Raw genomic sequence first — 18,139 nt, 5'->3', positions numbered from 1 at the left:
TATTTTTTTTTTTTTTTTTTTAGGACAGGGTTTCTCTGTGTAGGCCTGGCTGGCCCGGAACTTGCTCTGTAGAGGAGGCTGGCCTTGAACTCACAGAGATCCCCCTGCCTCGCAGCCTTCACTGTTTTTTGTTTGTTTGTTTATGACAAACCAGAAATTCTAATTAAATCCCCTGATTTATTTAAAATTTTTGAGGTTTATTTACTTTTGTTTCATGCATGTGGAGATTTGCCTGCGTATCTGTTTGTGTACAGCTTGTGCAAAGTGCCCAAGGAGGCCAGGCAAAGGTGTCAGACACCCGGGAACTGGAGTTACAGATGGTTTTTAGCCTCCATGGGAGGAGTGCTGGGAATTGAACCCAGGGCCTGTGGAAAAGCAGTCAGTTCTCTTAGCTGCCAAGTCATTTCTCCAGTCCCTAAATCTCCTGATGAAAAAAACAAAAACTTGGCAGTCAAGTCAGTTAAAAATAAAAGATAATATGTGGGTCAGATAAAATATCTCTGTGAGGGAGAATGGCTTACCAGGCTCCAATCTACACCCCCCACCCCCCACCCCCCATTTTATTCAGCTTCCTTATTTGGGAAGCACAGAATCTGTGTCCAAGGTCGAATTCCATCTGTATGACCTTGGGAGAGCAGCTTCGCCTTCTCCAACCTCAGCTTCCTTTTCTATAAAATGGGATAATGGCTTCCTCCCAGGGTGCTGGTCAGGCATGCCCTAGATAGGTGTGTTAGGTGGGTCCTGTGTGGGATCATCCAGAAAACTGAGGAAGAGTCAGCCTTAGATCTTCGTTCAGGTTTCTCAGTCCAGAGTCTGCACCACGTCCTAGGGACCTGCCTTCCTTCATCGGGATTTCTTGAGGTACCTGGACACAGGAGTCTCTCATTTCCATGGAAAATTGTAGGTTGCTTTATGAGAACCCTGAATGCCCAGCAGCTAACAAGCTTAGGTATGAGGCCTGGTAATTCAGTGGGCTGCATGCTGTAGGCTCTAGGACCCAGCAGACACATGTCAGTAATAACAATATCATACGCCACTGAACCCAAGGAACCACTGATTCCAATAGGGTACTATTATTTTATGTCAGGCTAAAAAGACTGGAGATTTGGCCCAGCAAGTAGGAGGGCATACTGTTCTTGGAGAGGGCCTGAGCTGGGTCCCCAACACCCATATCAGGTGGCTCACACCACCTGTAACTCCAGCTCCAAAGGATCCAGTGCCCTTTTCTGGACTCTGTGAGCACCTGTACTCACATGCACATACCAATACCACCCCCTCAACACACACTCTTTAGCAATAATAAAGTAACATTTTTAAAGAGAGAAAATTCTGGTACTGAAATCATACATACAGGCCCTATGGACCCAATATTGAAGGTGATTTAAGAGGACGGATTGAACCCAGGAGTTTGAAATCAGTCTGGGCAACATAGTAAGATCCTCTCTCACACATGGAAACCAAAATCCAAAATCCAACCAAATCAAACAACCACAACAAATTCATGCTATCCATTGTCACAAGCATACTGATTTCAGAGGGGGCTAAAATGGGAGGAATATACGTCAAAGAATCAACGAACTAGAATAGCAATGAAAGCAGCAATTAAATTATGATCTATTTACTGATGACTTGCAGTCTTCCTATATATGGTTTTATTAAAGTTCTTGCCAAAAGTATTCACTAGTACCCACCAAGTGCAGATACTGCGCAGACATCAGGGTTACCAAGATCTAAGCTGAGCCTTTGAGGAGCTCTGATCTGGCCCTGGATGCTCTGACCCAGAGCAGGTCAGCAGACAGAGTAGGACGATGTGTGGATGGTGGGGTAAAGACAGCGCCAGGACCACTGTGCAGAAGGGGTGTGCTGAGGAAGTGCCATCAAGAGGAAGGGAAACAGCCGTGAAGCGAGGTCTGATGGTGCAGCTGGAGCCCACAGGCAGCCCTGCAGCACGCACCGACTGCCACCCACACGCTAGTCAGTCCCGCCAGAGGCTCCTTTGGTGGGACGGTGGTAAAACCCTTTACCCAGCGTTCAGTTGCCAGCCTGGTGAAATGGGAGAGCTCTGACAGCATGTGCATGCATCGGCTTCCCTTGCTTGGGGGAATGCAGGAAGGCTTCCTAGAAGCGCTGCCGGCGCCGGTCTGCCGGGACACCTGGGCACGGGTTACCTGCAGAAGAAGGCCGAAGAGGGAGTGAGGAGGAGGCGGCATCTGGGGAACCTCAGGTCGTTTGTCTGTGTGAGGACCTGGGGCTGGGAAGTTGGACGGGGTTAATGGCGGTTCTGAGAACGTGAGTGTCTTAACAGCCTGGTTCACAGCCCCAGCTTTATGCAGGAGGTGGTAGGAACTACTAAGGAATAGGCACTCTGCTGGCTTGTGGATCATACAGCATGTGTGGCCGGAGCAAAGAGATCAGTTAAGGAGACGAGGAAAATGACAGCCACCACGAATCAAAAGACCTAGTGTGGGCCAGACATTTAAAACTCACTCTCTCATCCACACTTTGCAGACGAGCAGACAGAGTGCTTAAGTAGCCTGCTCAAGGTCATCAGGCTAGTATGAGCCAGGATTTGGACTCAGGTCTTAACCTGTGTTTTTAACCTGGATTACTCCCCCGTGACTATGAATTTTGGATTCCAGTCCATGACTTATCAATATTTGTTTTTATTTTAAAGCATGCTCCATTGCACACATTGGATCTCTGGGGATCCCCTTTCTTCCTGGCTCACTGCAGTGATGAGGAGAAGCTGAGTTCCAGCCAACAGCCAGTAAGGGAGTCAGTCTGTCCCAGGGCTGGTTCTGCAGTGGGTCTGGGACTGTGCTGAAATGAGGTATCCGGGAAGCTGGCAGCTCTTACCCCTTGAAGAAAGGGTGTCTCTGTCCCTCGGCTCTGCCCGCCAGCCCTCCCTGGCTGCCACACCTGTTTTGTTCCTCCCCCTGCACCCAGCCAGACGTCTCTCCCGGAGTGACAGCAGCGTCTGTAGAAGCTCCCTTTCAGGGCTGACAAAGGCACTCAGAACCTGGCGAGGCCTGCAGGGGAGGGGCAGGTGGGAAGTACCCCGGGCTGCAGACAGCTGGGGGCTGATGTGGCAGGCATTCATTCCCCAGAACAGGTGAAGGAACGGGGAGCCAAGGCGGAGGGGTCCCTGGTTCTCGGGGGGGGGGGGGGTAAATGGGATCAAAGTGCAGGGGCTTCTCAGCTTATTTTCATGACTGGGTTGGTTTTAAGCTGTCCACTCCTTGAAGGAAGGACCTGGTAAGGCCTGAGGAGAAGACACAGCCGTCAGAGGGCCGTCCCTAATCCACCCAAGCTCTCAGTGTTGTGGAAGGTACAGTGGAAAGGATACAAGAGGCATGAGGTGGGGGCAGCCTTGGAGGGATATCTCGGATAAGACGCCAGATTGATGCTGGAAATAGTCCCTCTGCTGGAGCCCAGCAGAGGCTCTTCCCGGGGCCAGTGGGGCCACTTTGGGTGGGAGTGTGTGTAAGGATGTTTCCTGGGATTAGGTTCTTGAAAGGGGGAAGGTATTGGGGAGGAATAAACACAGAGAAATAACAGTTATAACCCCTTAGAACACAGCTGAGTTGTTATAGGCAAAACACAACAACAAAAAACTCCGAGAAGGCTCTCGAAGACCGTCCCAAGATTGCACAGTAGATTTATTTTAGACAGGATCCAGACTCGGTCCTGCTTTCCTATCTTTTCCCATAACTTTCTCTCTCTTTTCTTGTAACTCTAGGCAAGGAGGTCCTAAAGATAGCATCTTTATTTTGCAAAGGGAACTAACAGTGGAGACATAAGGAACCTGGCTAGACTTTCGGTGTCCTCGATAGTGTCTGTGCCCCCAGTAAGGGGCACTGACACCCCACGTGTGTACTGACTTCCGTGGAGAAGGGAAGAACGGGGAAGGAACAAGTATGCAAACTTGGGGGCCGGGGAGAAGAAACCCGTTTTTAAACAGTATTTGTATGTAGCTCAGGCTGCCCCTGAACTCCTGGTCTTCCTGCCTCTTCCTCCTGAGTCCTGGGGTTACAGGAGTGTGCTCCTTCTCCTCCTCCCCATCCCTTTCCTCCCCAGCTTCCTCCCCTAGCATCTAAGTGCAAGGCCTCATGCACTGAGCTACAGCCCTGCCCTAAAACTCCCCATTATTCCGTAGTGGACAATGCCAACAGGAAGTTAATGGGGGTAGATAGGTGGGTAATAAGACCCTGGGCTTCTTGGAAGACCCTCCTCATTCTTTCTAATATTTACTGTGATTTAATTCATGTACCATAAAATTCACCCTTGGAAGATTTAAAAAAAAAATTTGATTTGTATGAACGTTTTTGTGTGAGTGTGTGTGTGTGTGTGTGTGTGTGTGTGTGTGTGTGTGTCTGTGTGCACCAGATGAGTGCCTTGGGCCTGTGGTGTCAGATCCTTTGGAACTGGAATTACGGATGGTTGTGAGCCACCATGTGGGTGCTGGGAACTGAACCCAGGTCCTCTGCAAGAGCAACAAGTGCTCTTAATTGCTGAGCCACCTCTCCAGCCTCACCCTGTCCCCTCCCCTAAAGAGGTTACTGGGCTGGACATAGGTGATGGCCACCCAGGGGAGTGCTGTCTTCCTCTGAGCTGTCATGAGAGTTGACATCATCTCAGGAAACCTCCGTAAGGCAACACTCTGCCCTGAGATGGACTCGGAGCTGGGAATTCAGTTCAGGATGCTTGGCTTCCTGGAGTGTTTCTTAGCAGATACACAGGGACCTAGAGTTCTGTATTCCTCTCTCCCCCGGGGTTTGGGAAGAAGTGGGGTGGTAGGAAAAAAATGGCATTCTCTAGGTAAAGTCTCAGGAACCCCTCCCTTGCTCCCCAGCCCCCCAACTCTAAAAGGTTACCTTCTTGGTTGCCCTAGAGGCTGGTAGGAGGGACTGGAGAGCTAACACCAAAACTTGCACTTCACAAGTGATTCTGCTTTGTCATATCTGCAGGAAGACTGACCTCCAAGGCTTTCCCAGAAAGCCTGTAGCTCCCTCAGTACCACCCCATTTGCTTGGTGGGAGGTCGGCTTCTGCCATGAAAAGGCACCCCCCCCCCTTCCTGAGGTGGCTCAAATGTAGAAGTTTAGCTGAGTGAAGCAGCGTGCTGCTCAGGGCGAGTGGCTGGCTGCCTGAGGGCCACTGACTTCTTGTGCCTCCTGCCCCCCCCCCCCACTCCGCCATGCGACTTCTGGGACAGGCCCAGCAGTTTGTGGGGGGTGGGGGGAGGAAGTCCTCTGAGACCAGGCTGAGCAAATGCTCTTTGCTGTGGCTCCCACTGATTCCCAGGAGGTTGGAACCTGGCACCATGGTGGCAGACTCTTCTAGGAATGTGCTCCCCAGTTCGGTCATTTTGGGAGATGTCCCAGGACTAGTTTGGACTCTCTTTCAGGGGCTTCCTCTGGGCTGGCCCTGGTTAACTGCAGGGGCTGAGCTCTCAGGAAGTTCAACATGGCTGCAGGTTTAATGAAGGACCTGGAAATCGTGGACCCTGGAGACCAAGTGGGTTGTGTGGGGGACTGTGGGAGTCCCACCTTTTCTAGGGTTCTTTGGAGGAGGAGAGAGGAATAAGAAAATATTAGATAGAATGATAGGCCTAGAGGATGAGAGGAAAGACAGAAACACAGGTAGCTTCGGGAGGGTCTGGATCAATACACAGCAGCCTCAAAGGTTTATTCAGAGGCTTTTTATAACATGCCAAGGAGAGAGGCAAAAGACCTCCCCCTTGCTAGATCAAAGCACTCCGTACAGCCAAGTGTGGACCCTTCCAAACACCTGGTATAAACATGCCCGTGGTCAAAGCATCCCCTTATGCAGCCCTGTTGGGTAAAGCAAGCTCAGATTCTCAGACCCTGAGTAATTTGGGTCTCCACAGGGTTGCTCCTGTTTTTCTCACCTAGATGAACTGCCACAGGGATAAAGAGACCTGCAAAGGGAAAAACCAAAATGGCTTTTAGATCCAGCCTCTGCCAGGAGCATCGACAGTCTAGCTTTTACCGGGGGGGGGGGGGGGGGGGGGGGGGGGGGGAACACCTTGTACCTGAGTACCCCAGTCCCTCAATGGGTCAGTGACCTACTCTTTGGGAGCCAAGGAAGAGAGGGGATAGATTATTGGGTTACCCTGTGACTTTATGCAAAGGCATGCAAGCTCTCTGAGCCTGTGTTCCCATCTGGTGAATGAAGAGTGTTAAAATATTCTCACACAGCTGTTCAGTCGCTGCACAGGGAAGTGTTTGGAGACTTGTCTTAGTGGATGCTAAACTGGGGAGTCTGGACTTTTCCTTGTAGAAAGGGGTTTCCCAGGCTCCTCCATTCATTTTTCACAATCACAGAATCACGGATCTTAAACCGGAAGAGACTTTTAAGAGGTCGTCTGGTCTAGTCCCCTGGCATACTTACTGGTATTTTGTAGCTAAAATTCTTTGACCTGTTTGTCACGATGTAGGACAAGTAAGCCCTTGTCCTCTGGGGAAGGAGTGTCTTCCAGGTGCAGGTGCACAAAGGTAGCCGTGAAGCCAGCAAAGAGGTGGAAGAGGATGGATAGGAAGCCATGCCGCTTAGGTCTTGCAAGTGCCTGTGAAGAAGAAGGTTCCCTGTTGGACATCCGTGTCCTCCACTCTTTAGGTAAAGTGAAGGCCCCAGGCCCAGCAATCTCAGCGTGAGAATTCTGCTGCCCTCCCACTGCTGAGACAGGAAGGGATGTACCTGACACCCATCCCAGGGGAAAGTGTCTCTCAGAACACAGTGTGTTCCTCCGTGGTGTTTCCTTTGGAGGAAAAACCTTCTGACTCATCTTAAGAAGCAGCAACATCCAAACAGCAAAATACACCCGACTTTCCCTCAGCTCTGGAAGACCTCTTGAGTTTCCCATCATCCACCAATCGGGGAAAGATGGCATCACGTGCTAGGACCAGAAAATTATGTTTAAGGAAGGCAAGGGGGAGAAGAGACAGGGATGTGGCCTAGAGTCAACGCTGCCCATCTTAGGCCTGAGCTGTGAGAATTCAACCCAGGAGCTTTTCACCGCCTAAGTAAGGGTCACATGAGTCCCTTATAGGGACAGGGCTGGTTTCTCTATAACCTTCACATCAGGGTCAGGCTGGTTGGCTTAGAAATCGAAACTCAGCAAGGCTGTTAATAAAGTGCCTGGGAGAGGATTGTGCATGCTTTACCGTCTCCAAAGCCACAGTTTTCTTTGTGGAGGAAAGCGACTTGTGCCCTCTCCACCATGACACACACACACACACACACACACACACACACACACACACACACACACACACACACTTTCCTGGCAGGCTGCATGGGTTTCCAAACATTTCGTCACTGTCTCCTCCTGACCTTGGTGTGCAAGGAACAAGCCGCGTGGCCTGTTGATTACCGAAGAGCCATGGGGATTCTGTGTGTGTGTGTGTGTGTGTGTGTGTGTGTGTGTGTGTGTGTGTGTGTGTGCGTGCGTGTGTGTGTGCGCGTGTGTACTCAGGCCTAGGCTTGGGGTGGAGGGTGGCCGCAGCCTTGCAAGTGGAGGTGAGGTCTGCTGGAAATCCCCAGCCCCGGCAGCCGCCGGAGGTTTAAAGACGCCTCCCCGGCCTTATTTGGTCGCAGGAAGTGGGCGGCGCGGAGCCTGCGGGCGGAGAGGCCGCCCAGAGACAGTTGTGCTGATGAAGTGGTAGAGCTGGTTCCTGCTCGCCGCCGTGCCGCGCGCCGGCCAGCCACTGGGCGCTCGGCGCTCTCAGCCCTCGAGTTGTGCAATCCTTTGTAGCACGCCAGCGAGTCCTCCTCCTTCGCTCTTGCCTCTCTCTCGCCCTCTCTCTCTCTCTCTCCTTTTTTTTTTTTTTTTCATGCTGTGAGCTCAACCGATGAGTCAGAGTCGTGCAATCCTGACACTGCATCGCAGGACTGGGGGTGACACGCAGGGAGGGAGAGCGCTCTCGAGGCGGACTGGAAGGGCGCGGGGCGCGCCGAGGCTGCCGTGTCGCGAGCAGCGGGTGACAGCACGCACGTCCCGCCCGGGCCCTGCCAGCAAACTTCCCAGCTTCGGGAGGAGCGGGCTTTGGCGAGAGCCCTGCGAACGCCGCGGGGAAGGCGACGGCGCCTGTTTGTTTTTAAAATCCGGGAGTGCGTGCAAGCGGCCGGGCTCCTCGGAGGCGACCCAAGGCGGCGGCCCGCGGCGGAAGGAAGGGAGACTGCTGAGGCCGGAGGCCGGGCGGGAGCTGGGTAAGTGGTGTGTTGCTCCGGGGACGGTCGAGGCCTGCCGGCGGCGCGGCCAGCCAGGGGACCCCTGGGGGCGACCGTGCAGGAGGTGGCTGCAGCTCTGCACGCGCGGGGGCCTCCGGCAGCCCAACTTCGGCGGCCTGCGGGGCGGCGGGAGCGGCTGCGGGGGGCCGCCGTCGCCCGCCTCCTCCCGGCCCGCAGCCCGCGCCCCGCCACGGCGTGTGCAGCGAGCGCAGCCCCGCCGTGTTTGTGCAGCTACGCAGCTCGCCCGCGGCCCGCCCACCCAGGCGCGGCCCCGGCTGGAAAGCCCTCCCGAGCCTCTCTCTCCACGCCCGCTCCCGGCGGCTGCGGGGGGGGGGGAGATCGCGGCTGCTGCTCCTGCGCGCGACAGAGAAACGTGGGGACCCGCGGGGACCCGCTGGCGTGCCGGGCCGGGGAGGCGCGACGAGAGGCTCGCGAGCTGCGAGAACTTGGGAGCCGGCGCCCCTGATCGTTGCAGCGTGCTGGGCGCCGTGTCGGCGCGGGGGGACTTTGCGGGGACAGATCTGCGGGAGGGTGGTCGTGTGGCGGTGGTGCTGTGGGGGCAGGGAACCGGGGCCGGTGCTGGAGAGGCCTAGGCTGGAGCTCTGAGCGCGCGCGGGGGGCCCCCCGGACGACGAGGAGCGTGGAGCAGCCTCACCCCGCGCGCCGGGCGCTGCTTGGTGCACCTCAGACCTGTCATCTGTCTCGCCCGCCCCCGCACGCCCGCGTCCCCGGCCGGGTGCTGTGTTCCAGGGTGCTTGTCGTGAGCTTTGGAGCCCGGGTTCGTCTGGGCCCTGCATATGGCGGGCTCGTTGGAGTTAATCATTCCCCGCCTCGCACACGCTCACAATGAGGGGCGTGTGGACCTCTGCTGCGAGCCCCCCACCCCACCCAGGCCTTAAAGTAAAGACTTGGGGAAGCTGAGGAACTTGGAGTACCTGGGGCTTTCAAGCCTCAGACCCAAAGCAGACCTGGAGGAGGCGTCTGCCACCCAAATGGGAGGCCACTGAGTGTTCCCAAGCCATCTTTGGCCCGAGCTGCTGGAAGGATGAAAGGGGAAGTTTCTTGCCTCGTTTTAAACTTTTGTTGGCTACAACTTCGGCGGCTACTTCCTGCTTCCACCATGCCACTTCGGACCTGTTTGCCCAGGGGAGGCAGGAGAGGGGAGCAGTGGCCGGTCTTTGAGGCCACCGTGGCACGTGAGTGTAAGGGATCCTGGTGGCCGCTGTGGCTGGGGAGGGGGAAAGCGGCTTCATCCGGCACTGGGAGCCTGGTCTGAATGGAGGCCTGGGTTGTCCTGACCCCGAAGTTTTAGGACCAAGATGGTTTGGCGAAGATGGAATTGTATCTCTGACCTCTGCCTCCAACCTGGGTGCCTCGGCTGAGGGGGTGAAACCGGCAGTCCGAGCCCAGAGCCCACCCAGGGAAAGTAAGGATATATGCACCTTTAGCATCAGAGAAATGCTGTCTTTCGGCATGGTCAGATGAATCCAGAACCAAAAGGGACTGGGCATTTCAGTTGAGAACTTATGGGGCCTCTTTTCCTGCTGCTCTGCAGGGTGTAAACATTCAATTACGGTGATAAACTATCTCATTGCACAGCCCTGGCCCAGTCTCCATTCTAATTGGATTGGCCTCTGGCTGGTTCCTCTGGTCTGTAGCTCCCAGGGGTCAAGGGGTGAAAGAGCCTGGAGAATGTCCCCAGGTTTACAGCTTGCTCTAGGAAAGGCCCATCAGCTGTCTCTGCAGCTCCAAGCACCAGGTAGAACCCCTACTGTATACTCAGTTCAAGAAAGAGTTCCTTGGAATGCCCGGAAGGATGGAAGTTTTAACTTTTTTTTTTTTTTTTTTTTTTTTTGGTTTTTCGAGACAGGGTTTCTCTGTGTAGCTTTTGCGCCTTTCCTGGAACTCACTTGGTAGCCCAGGCTGGCCTCGAACTCACAAAGATCCGCCTGCCTCTGCCTCCCGAGTGCTGGGATTAAAGGCGTGCGCCACCACCGCCCGGCGGAAGTTTTAACTTTTAAACATGAGATTTTAAAAACAGCCCTAGTTTTAAAATCCTGGGCTTTTAATAAATGGAAAAGGGGGAAGCAGCATGAGGTGTAGAAGCAATTGAGGGCTTTGCCCATGGCTGCAGAACCTGGGGGAAGGCTCTTTGAAACCAAGGCCTCTGGAAAAAGACAGGAGTAGGTAGAAAGAAGATGGAGAGTCACCTGGCTAGTTTCCTGTGAGCCCGGACCACAAATCTTTTAGCCTTGAGAGCATGTCACGCAATAGAAAGGTGTGCTGATATCGGGTGAGGACATGAGTTGTTGGGAGACTGCTGCTTGTCTCCCCACTTAGTCCCGTTTCACATGTCACTGTTGAAGGCCTTCTGAACACCCAGCTGCTGCTTTATGTCATAGAGTCGCTGTGAGGACTCTGAGTTAATGCATGCAAAACATGGATAGTTTCTGCTTTCCTGCAAGCCAGCTTAGGGCTGTTTCCACAATGCCTGGCATCCCGTGAGAGTTTGGTACACGTTCGATACGTGAGTGAGAGATCTCTACCCCTACCAAAAGAAGTACTTGCCAAGGTTCATGGCACACCCCATTATTTAGTCCCAGATACTTGGGAGGTGGGTGTGGGGCAGTGGTGTGGGAGGATTTTTTTGAGCTCATGAATTCAAGGCCATCCTGGGTGGGCTATATGGTCTCTGCCTCAAAAAGAAAAAAAAAACAGATTTGCGGTGTGGAGGGCTGGTGAGTCCTTCCTCTCCTGTGGGGACCACCTCACTGCATTGTTAATTTCAAGAGGATCAGCCCGCCGTGAATGATGCTGGTGCTGGTTAGTACAGCTTGTCCCTCTGCGTCTCAGCTCTGGGAACTCGTGTCTCTGTCATCCTGACCCCACGGGGACCTCAGAGTGAGAGTGGTAGAGCTTCCTGTCTGGAGATCTGCTAAACTGGCCATTTTGTTTGGCTAGGACAGGCTGGCACCCCTTGGTGTGTGTGTGTGTGTGTGTGTGTGTGTGTGTGTGTGTGTGTGCACACGCACGTGTGTACCTGTACTGTTGCAGGGCCAGCTGGTGGTAGTGGGAAGGCTCTATCTACTTTTCCCTGACTCATTGGAGACTGCAGGAAATGCAGCCAGTGGTGGCTTTTTGTCGGAGAATTTGCTCCTGCACGTCCTAACTCCATGCGGCTGGAGGAAATTGCACCTTGGACCGGGGCTAGGAATGCTGAAATCCCCAGTTCTTAGTAAGGGGGCCTGCATTTGCATGTGAAGTAGCGTTCGGGACATGGAGCCTGTGAGCTCATTTTATGAATCAGAGGCATGACAGCATAACCTCTGTGTTGGAGGCTGCTCTTTGGAATCCAGATCACCCTCCTCCCACCCCTTCTGCTTGCACACTTAACGTGAGCTCTCGCAGTCACACTCTTGGGAACTGTAACAGTCGTGGAGGGGGGGGCATCAATTCAAATTCCAGAGCCATCCGGCCAAACTCATCCACACCCACCTCTGCCTCCACACTGGAACGCCATTCCTGGATGGTGTGTGTGTGGACAGTCACCTGGCAGTGACTGAAGGAAGTGTGGCGGGTGCATGGGAATGACCCCTGAGCACCCAGGTTCATACTCCAGCTTCTCCACTTGCCCTGTGGCCTTGTGCTGCGCTTCATTTCCCCAGCCTCAGTTTTCTCCTCTGTAAAATGGGGAGGAAAATAGTGCTTTGTACGGTGGCCGTAAAGGTGAGACAAGACTATGCATGCAAATTGATAGGCTGGTAGTAAGAAGGTTTGCAATAGGTGCTACCTATCCATAACAGGTCCAGCTCCTGTTCGCTTTTCTTCGCCCCTACTGGGGAAGAGGAAACGAAGGGTATCCTGCTTGTGGTAGGAAATCCGTGTCGGGATGTCACTGTCAGTTGCTCAAATGAAGCTTATTTTCTAATTCCTTAGGGCTTGGGTTACAACTGGTTCACTTCAGGCTACTCAAGTCCGTGCTGTTAGAAGAGACTGTCCCTGGACAGGAGGGTTAAGGACTCAGTTTCCCGGAGGTCACATTGTGCTCTGAGGAACCTGCCCTCCCAGGCTGAACAGCTCACCTGTGCTCTGACAGGGTGACCTGGATGGGGCTTTGGGTGGAGCAGGGGTGGCAGTTGTCCCATGCAAGACCACTTTGGCCCTCTCCCCAGCGGAAGTAAGAGCAAGGATGAGAAGCACTGAAAGAGTGTCTGGGAAGGAAGCCGCCACATGGAGAGATAACCAGGGCCGCTGACCCATCGCTTCCCCGGCGGGCGGGCGGGCGGGCGGGTGGCTGTGGCTCTTCCTCCTCTTCCTCACACGGTGGCCAGCCCAGGAGGGTGCTCCCCGGTCCCTTTGCCTTTCTCCCAACCACAGGGAGCCTGTGGCGGAGGGAGGTTGCTTTTTTTCCAGGCATTGCTTCTTCCTCCAAGTTCCAGCAGGGAGGGGGAGGGGAGCAGCCTGGGTGAGATCTGTTCACCCAAGCTGGAAGGGAGGAGGTTCTTCTGCAGGCATGCAGCCAGCCGGGGATTCCCTGGGGCCATTCAGATTGTTAGGGAAGATGGGCTCTGGACAAGAAGGAACGCTGAGAGGGGATTTGGGGTTCAGCGTTTCCCAAGTTAGGGAGACAGACGTCCCAGTCCGGCCCACTGTGGCCAGAACTTGCCAGTTGGGAAGGGAAGGCCGCTGGAGTGCAGACAGGGGCCTGTGCAGGGCAGGTGGGCCCGTGCTTCAAACTCTTCCTCTCTGCCTGGGGCAGATCCTGGGGCAAACACCTGTGTCCTCACCTGACCTCACTGGGTCTGAGGCCTCCGTTGGCCTTGGTTCATAATCCTGGGCTCTGCAGTTGTGGGGAGTTATCCCAGAGCTGGAAAACATGGGGGTGGGGGGGGTGGGGGGGAGACAATCTAGCTAAACTCCTTCCTCCACATGGGGAGGCCAAGAGGCCATGAGTTGCTTGGGGTTGCCAGTTCCCATCTCACCTTGGGAGGGTGGGAAGAGGGGACGTGCTTACATCCGGGGGTCGTCCTCAGGGTCACTGTCCTCCCAGTTTGGAAGTTGGCAGGGCTGACTGCAGTGCAGGAAGAACGCAGAGGGATACCGTCTCAGCTCCTGGGTGTGGCTCAGCCTTCTACTGGCTCCATAGTTTGTGTGTGTGTGTGTGTGTGTGTGTGTGTGTGTGTGTGTGTGTGTGTGTGTTATGGAGCTGGATCTAAGCGAAAGCAGAAGTACTCATGCTACACACGCGCGCGTGCACACACATAGTGACAGCTAGGGGAAGGGAGTAAAGGCCCCTCTGCATGGTGGCCGCTGCTGCCTCCTGTCCCCACTGCATGGTGGCGGCTGCTGCTGCCTCCTGTCCCCTCTGCATGGTGGCGGCTGCTGCTGCCTCCCGTCCCCTCTGCATGGTGGCCGCTGCCGCCTCCTGTCCCCTCTGCACGGTGGCCGCTGCTGCCTCCTGTCCCCACTGCACGGTGGCGGCTGCTGCTGCCTCCTGTCCCCTCTGCATGGTGGCCGCTGCTGCCTCCTGTTCCCTCTGCAGGCCTGCACGCTTGAGGGTAAACAACCCGGCCACATTGCTCACAGCAGCCTTTCCTCGCCGGCTCTGGACAGACGTGCCCAAAATAACCAGGCGGGCACTTCCACTTGTGGGACACTGCCTGCCTGCCATGGCTTCTGGGCAGGCTGGCTTCCTTTCTACGGCAGCCTTAACATCTGCCGTCTCTGCTCTTCCTTCCTGTGGCCACCCTGCGCCTGGCCCTCTCAGGCCATGGCACCTTCCCTTTTTATTGGTCTTCTTAAACCGAGTGCAGGAGGGTGGCCGGTGTTCTCCGGGGAGTACTTTGGTCCCGTTGTGTCCCTGTCGTCTCTGCTGGCACAGCTGAGTCAAGAGGAGGAGGCCCGTGCTGTGTGTGTGTGCTCTGGAATGCTCGCCAGCCCACCCCCCCCCCCCATCCCGAGTCTGCGGACCAGATGTCTTACACGTCTGCAGAGTTCAACCCAGTTGCTGGGACTCCTTGTCTCCTTGTTCTGCCCGGCCTGCCCGGAGTCTTTACCCAGCTGGGAAGGCAAAAGAGACAGGCCGTTCCTTTCTCTCAGGCCTTCCAGCAGAAGGGGGAAGGAAACAGCATTTATCGGGGACTCGCTTTGTCAAGCAGGCAGTTCATCTCTGGGTTACCTCACCTAACCCCACAGGAGCTTTAGCCCGGCTGCTGTACCCATTTACTGACAAGGAAGCTGACCCTGTTCAGCCCTCTTACCACACAGCTCCACGCTTCCTGTGACGGTCCTCAGGTACAGGGAACAGTGCTTCCCCCACAGCGTGCAGTGAGATGGTAAGGATTAGGGCACCATTGGACTGGTTGGTAGGGGAGACGTGTGGGGCTGAGAAAGGGCAGGAAAGATCCCTCTGTGTCTCCCCCTCCCCATTAACACTTCCTGGGGGCAACCAGAAGCCCAGTTTTGAGCGTGGGTCTAGGACTTGCTGGGCCATTCACACATGCTTGGAAGGGGGCGATGAGGCTGAGTTTAGGCCTTCCAGATGTCTTCTCTCTCAAATGTACCCCAGCCTCTACGGTCCTAAGAAAAGCCCTGGAGACCACAGAGCTAGGGGTTAGGTGGGATCTTGGGTCTTGCCGACGGCTGGGTTTGACCCTGGGGCGGGCCTATCGTTCCTGTTGGCTTGGCCCAGGTCCCGGAGTGCCTGGTTGGTGTGTACTTGGGGCTTAGGCTGAATGTTTCTGCGGGTGCCTGGCGTGGCATGCCAAAGGCCTCTGGGTGTATTTCAGGAACAATAAAGAATAAATCAACAGAGGAGAAAAGGCCCTACAGCAGCTGCTCGGAGACTGGAGAAATGCAAGGAATGTGCCAGCATTTGGCAAAGGTCCTGCATCTTGACCAGGCCTGAGGAAGGGCCTGGTGCTGACACGATGTTTGTGTGATGGGCCGCTCTCTGCACCTACCATGCGGCCATGCTGTGAACCCTGCTTTCCTGGCAGTCGGCTTGTGAGCTTCTGGGGCACTGGGAGGATCGGGGAACACATTCTCTTCCACACCAAGTCTGGAAACCAGATGGGTCTTGGCCCTCTCTAGAGCTGGTCAGACAGGAAAACCTGGGGTGGGGGAAGGATGAAGGCATAGGACCCCGGACACCAGACCCCCAGCTTCACCCCCAAACTGGGAAGAGATAAGCCAAACAGATGAGGCCCTGGCAGGTCTGAAGGGGTGCTGTAGTGGTTTGAATAAGAATGTGCCCTCCCCCGCCCTAGGTTCATCTATTTGAATGTTTACTCACCAGGGAGTGGCACTATTTGAGAAGGATTAGGAGGTGTGGCCTTATTGGAGTGGGTGTGGCCTTTTAGAGGAAGTGTGTCACTGAGAATGGACTTTGAGGTTTCAAAAGTCCAAGCCAGGCCCATTGTCTCTTTCTTCCTGCTGCCTGTGGATCCGGATGCAGAACTCTCATTTACTTACTTCTTTACACCATGTCTGCCTGCATGCTGCATGCTGCATGCTGCATGCTCCCTGACATGCGGATAAGGGACTAAACCTCTGAATCTGTAAGCAAGGTCCAAGAGAATGCTTTCTCATATAAGAGTTGCCTTGGACATGGTGTCTCTTCTCTTCATAGCAATAGAACAGTGACTAAGACAGGTACCAAATGTGAGGACCTCCACTTGGCAGCCCAGACCACAGCTCTACTCAGGTAGTCGTCTGTAGTATGTCCTTGGGACCGGTGACCGTGAGTTCATGGTCAGTTAAGCCTCTGGGTCTTGGTTTCATCAGTCACGAAGCAGGGACTTCTGCTGTGATCTTGGAGTGTGTGGTCACCAATCTTCCTCTCCCTTACTGAGCGCGTGCCTTGCACAGCTTTCATTTAAAATATTTAAGTTCTCAGAAGAAGCCATAGAACCCCGTGCAGAGACGTGATTGCCTGCGGCTGGGTCTGATGCTCAGTGTCCTGAACGGCCACAGGGGCTCAAAGGAACTCAAACGTGGAACTGAGTGGAGTTAGACTTCAGGGTGGCAGGAAGGGCTAAGAACTTGAGCCTTATGGGTATTTGGGGTATGAGATGGCCTGGAGAGAGCAGGCTTTATTTTGAAGCCGCTTAGGGATGTCGCGCTGGAGAAGACGGGAAGCATGCGGCTTCTGTGAGGAAAAGACACATCTTCCAGAGCATCCGCAGGCGTGGGGATCACTGTAGCCTCTACAGAGCTCCCAGCCAGCCACACTTCTGGGAACATGAGGGTGGTTGTCACACAGTCTTCAGGAAGGCTTCTCTTCACCTGGTGTTTCTGCCATCCGTTTCAAAACAGCTCTGTGTGGCATCCAAACAAAGAGGCCGAGCCTGAGACTCGGGGGAGAAAGTTTGCAGAAAGAGTTACTGAGACACGCAGTCCTGGCTGGCTCCAGTCCTGGACTTGCAAGCTCTGTGCTCTCCTGACCTTTGACCCCTTGGAACGTTTCGGGTTTGTTGGTGGAGAGAGGGAGAGGAGGACATTTGCTTTGCTGAGGATTAAGTAGGGGTTCTTAGTACCGTGCTTGTACGGCGGCTCCCTGAAGCGACCTTAAAGAAAGGGGTGGATGAGGCTGTGTTTGTGTGGTAGTGCGATTAACCTTAGCTCCAGGTTTCCTCAGTGTCCTGCCAAGAGCCGGGGCTTTCTCACACGGAGGCATGAAGGATTGTTTTTTTTAAGTTCTTAGTACTGGAACCCTGCTATGCTCCTGGCTGTATGTCCTAAAACAAATTTCTTGCTTTCTCTGGATGACGGTGCCGAATGTGGAGTTAGGTTGGGTGAACGCGGACGTCCCTTGATGTTTGGAATCTGCTCAGCTTTCCCAGCTGAGCTCTGCTCTGCCAGTTGACGCTGGAGAGAGGCCCAAGCCATCTTGACATGATGGGAGGCCTGGCCTTTCCCTGACCAGAGTCCAGCGGATCTGCAGCTTCCGGTCTACCTCTGCGGGCTCCTTTCTCCACACGGTCTGTGTACTCTCTGGGATCTCCTGACTTTCGGGAGCTTCTCATCAGCACCCCCATCAGAGGCCTATTTCTGGAAGATTTGCATCATTTCTTGAGTGTGATACACCACACCCTGGTTGAAAATGCTCCCCAGGAAGAGCAGCATCCTTGGGATGGAGTGGGAAGAGAGGCAGAGGCCACACTGGCTTGGGAGTGTTCTCAAAAGTACTGTTCATTCCTTCTGGGGACTCCAGATGTGGGATGGTGGGAAGAGAGGGACCTCGGAGGCAGACGGCATTTAGAACTTATGTCGGGCTGACAGCAGCAGGCTCTGAGTTCCCCTTCATTGAGAGGTCAGGATCTGCCCTTGGATGGTTTGTCAGGATGGATTGCCAGGAATCAGGGCTTGCCAAGCGCCTGGCTCAGGTGTCCTGAAAATGTTGGCTCCTGTCTTTTGGGAAGGAAATGCATTTAGGATTTTCTGTAGACTGGCAACAGAGCGGGAATCCCGGCCTGTGGCCCTTCCCCCAGGGAAAAGCAAAGCTCCAAGGTGGCCTGTTGCAATGCTAAGCCTGCCTCATTCTGAAGCTGTTCCATTTCTTTAATACAGGGTCTCACTATACATCTCTGGCTGGCCTAGAACTCACAGAAATCCCCCTGCCTCTGTGTCCTGAGTACTGGGATTAAAAGTGTGTACCACCACACCTGGCTTTGTGCAAGCTATTTTATTGGGGGTCAGAATCAGCGTGTCTAGTGTGAGGAACTGGCAAGAAGTTACCTACATGCTTGCAAATGTTCAAGATCTAACCATGCATGGAGAACACGGGTTTAGGAGGGAGTGGCCTTCACAGGCCCGGAGAGTATGAGCGGGTCTTTGAACCTTTGTTTTCTGTAAATTTCTCAACTTTATTATTTGCTTTCTTTTAG

General features: G+C 54.3%; 1 protein-coding gene across 3 annotated transcripts in view; it reads left to right on the top strand.

Annotated features, from left to right (window-relative positions):
- Positions 1-18,139, top strand: part of Mideas (mitotic deacetylase associated SANT domain protein) — a 70,310-nt gene that overhangs the window by 19,182 nt on the left and 32,989 nt on the right. The window contains exon 1 of one of the 3 annotated variants that reach the window (XM_042260898.2): positions 8,094-8,231. The exons of 1 other annotated variant lie outside the window; for it this stretch is intronic. The gene's annotated coding sequence lies outside the window, so the exon portion shown is untranslated. Of the gene's footprint in view, positions 1-8,093; positions 8,232-8,807; positions 9,449-18,139 lie in introns of those variants that run through there. One more of the 3 variants, XM_042260901.2, reaches the window with a different exon arrangement.

This window comes from Peromyscus maniculatus, chromosome 14 (genome assembly GCF_049852395.1).
Source record: "Peromyscus maniculatus bairdii isolate BWxNUB_F1_BW_parent chromosome 14, HU_Pman_BW_mat_3.1, whole genome shotgun sequence".
Lineage (NCBI taxonomy): Eukaryota > Metazoa > Chordata > Mammalia > Rodentia > Cricetidae > Peromyscus > Peromyscus maniculatus.
The sequence above is the reverse complement of the archived record's forward strand: the minus strand, read 5'-3'. Positions and strand labels throughout refer to the sequence as shown.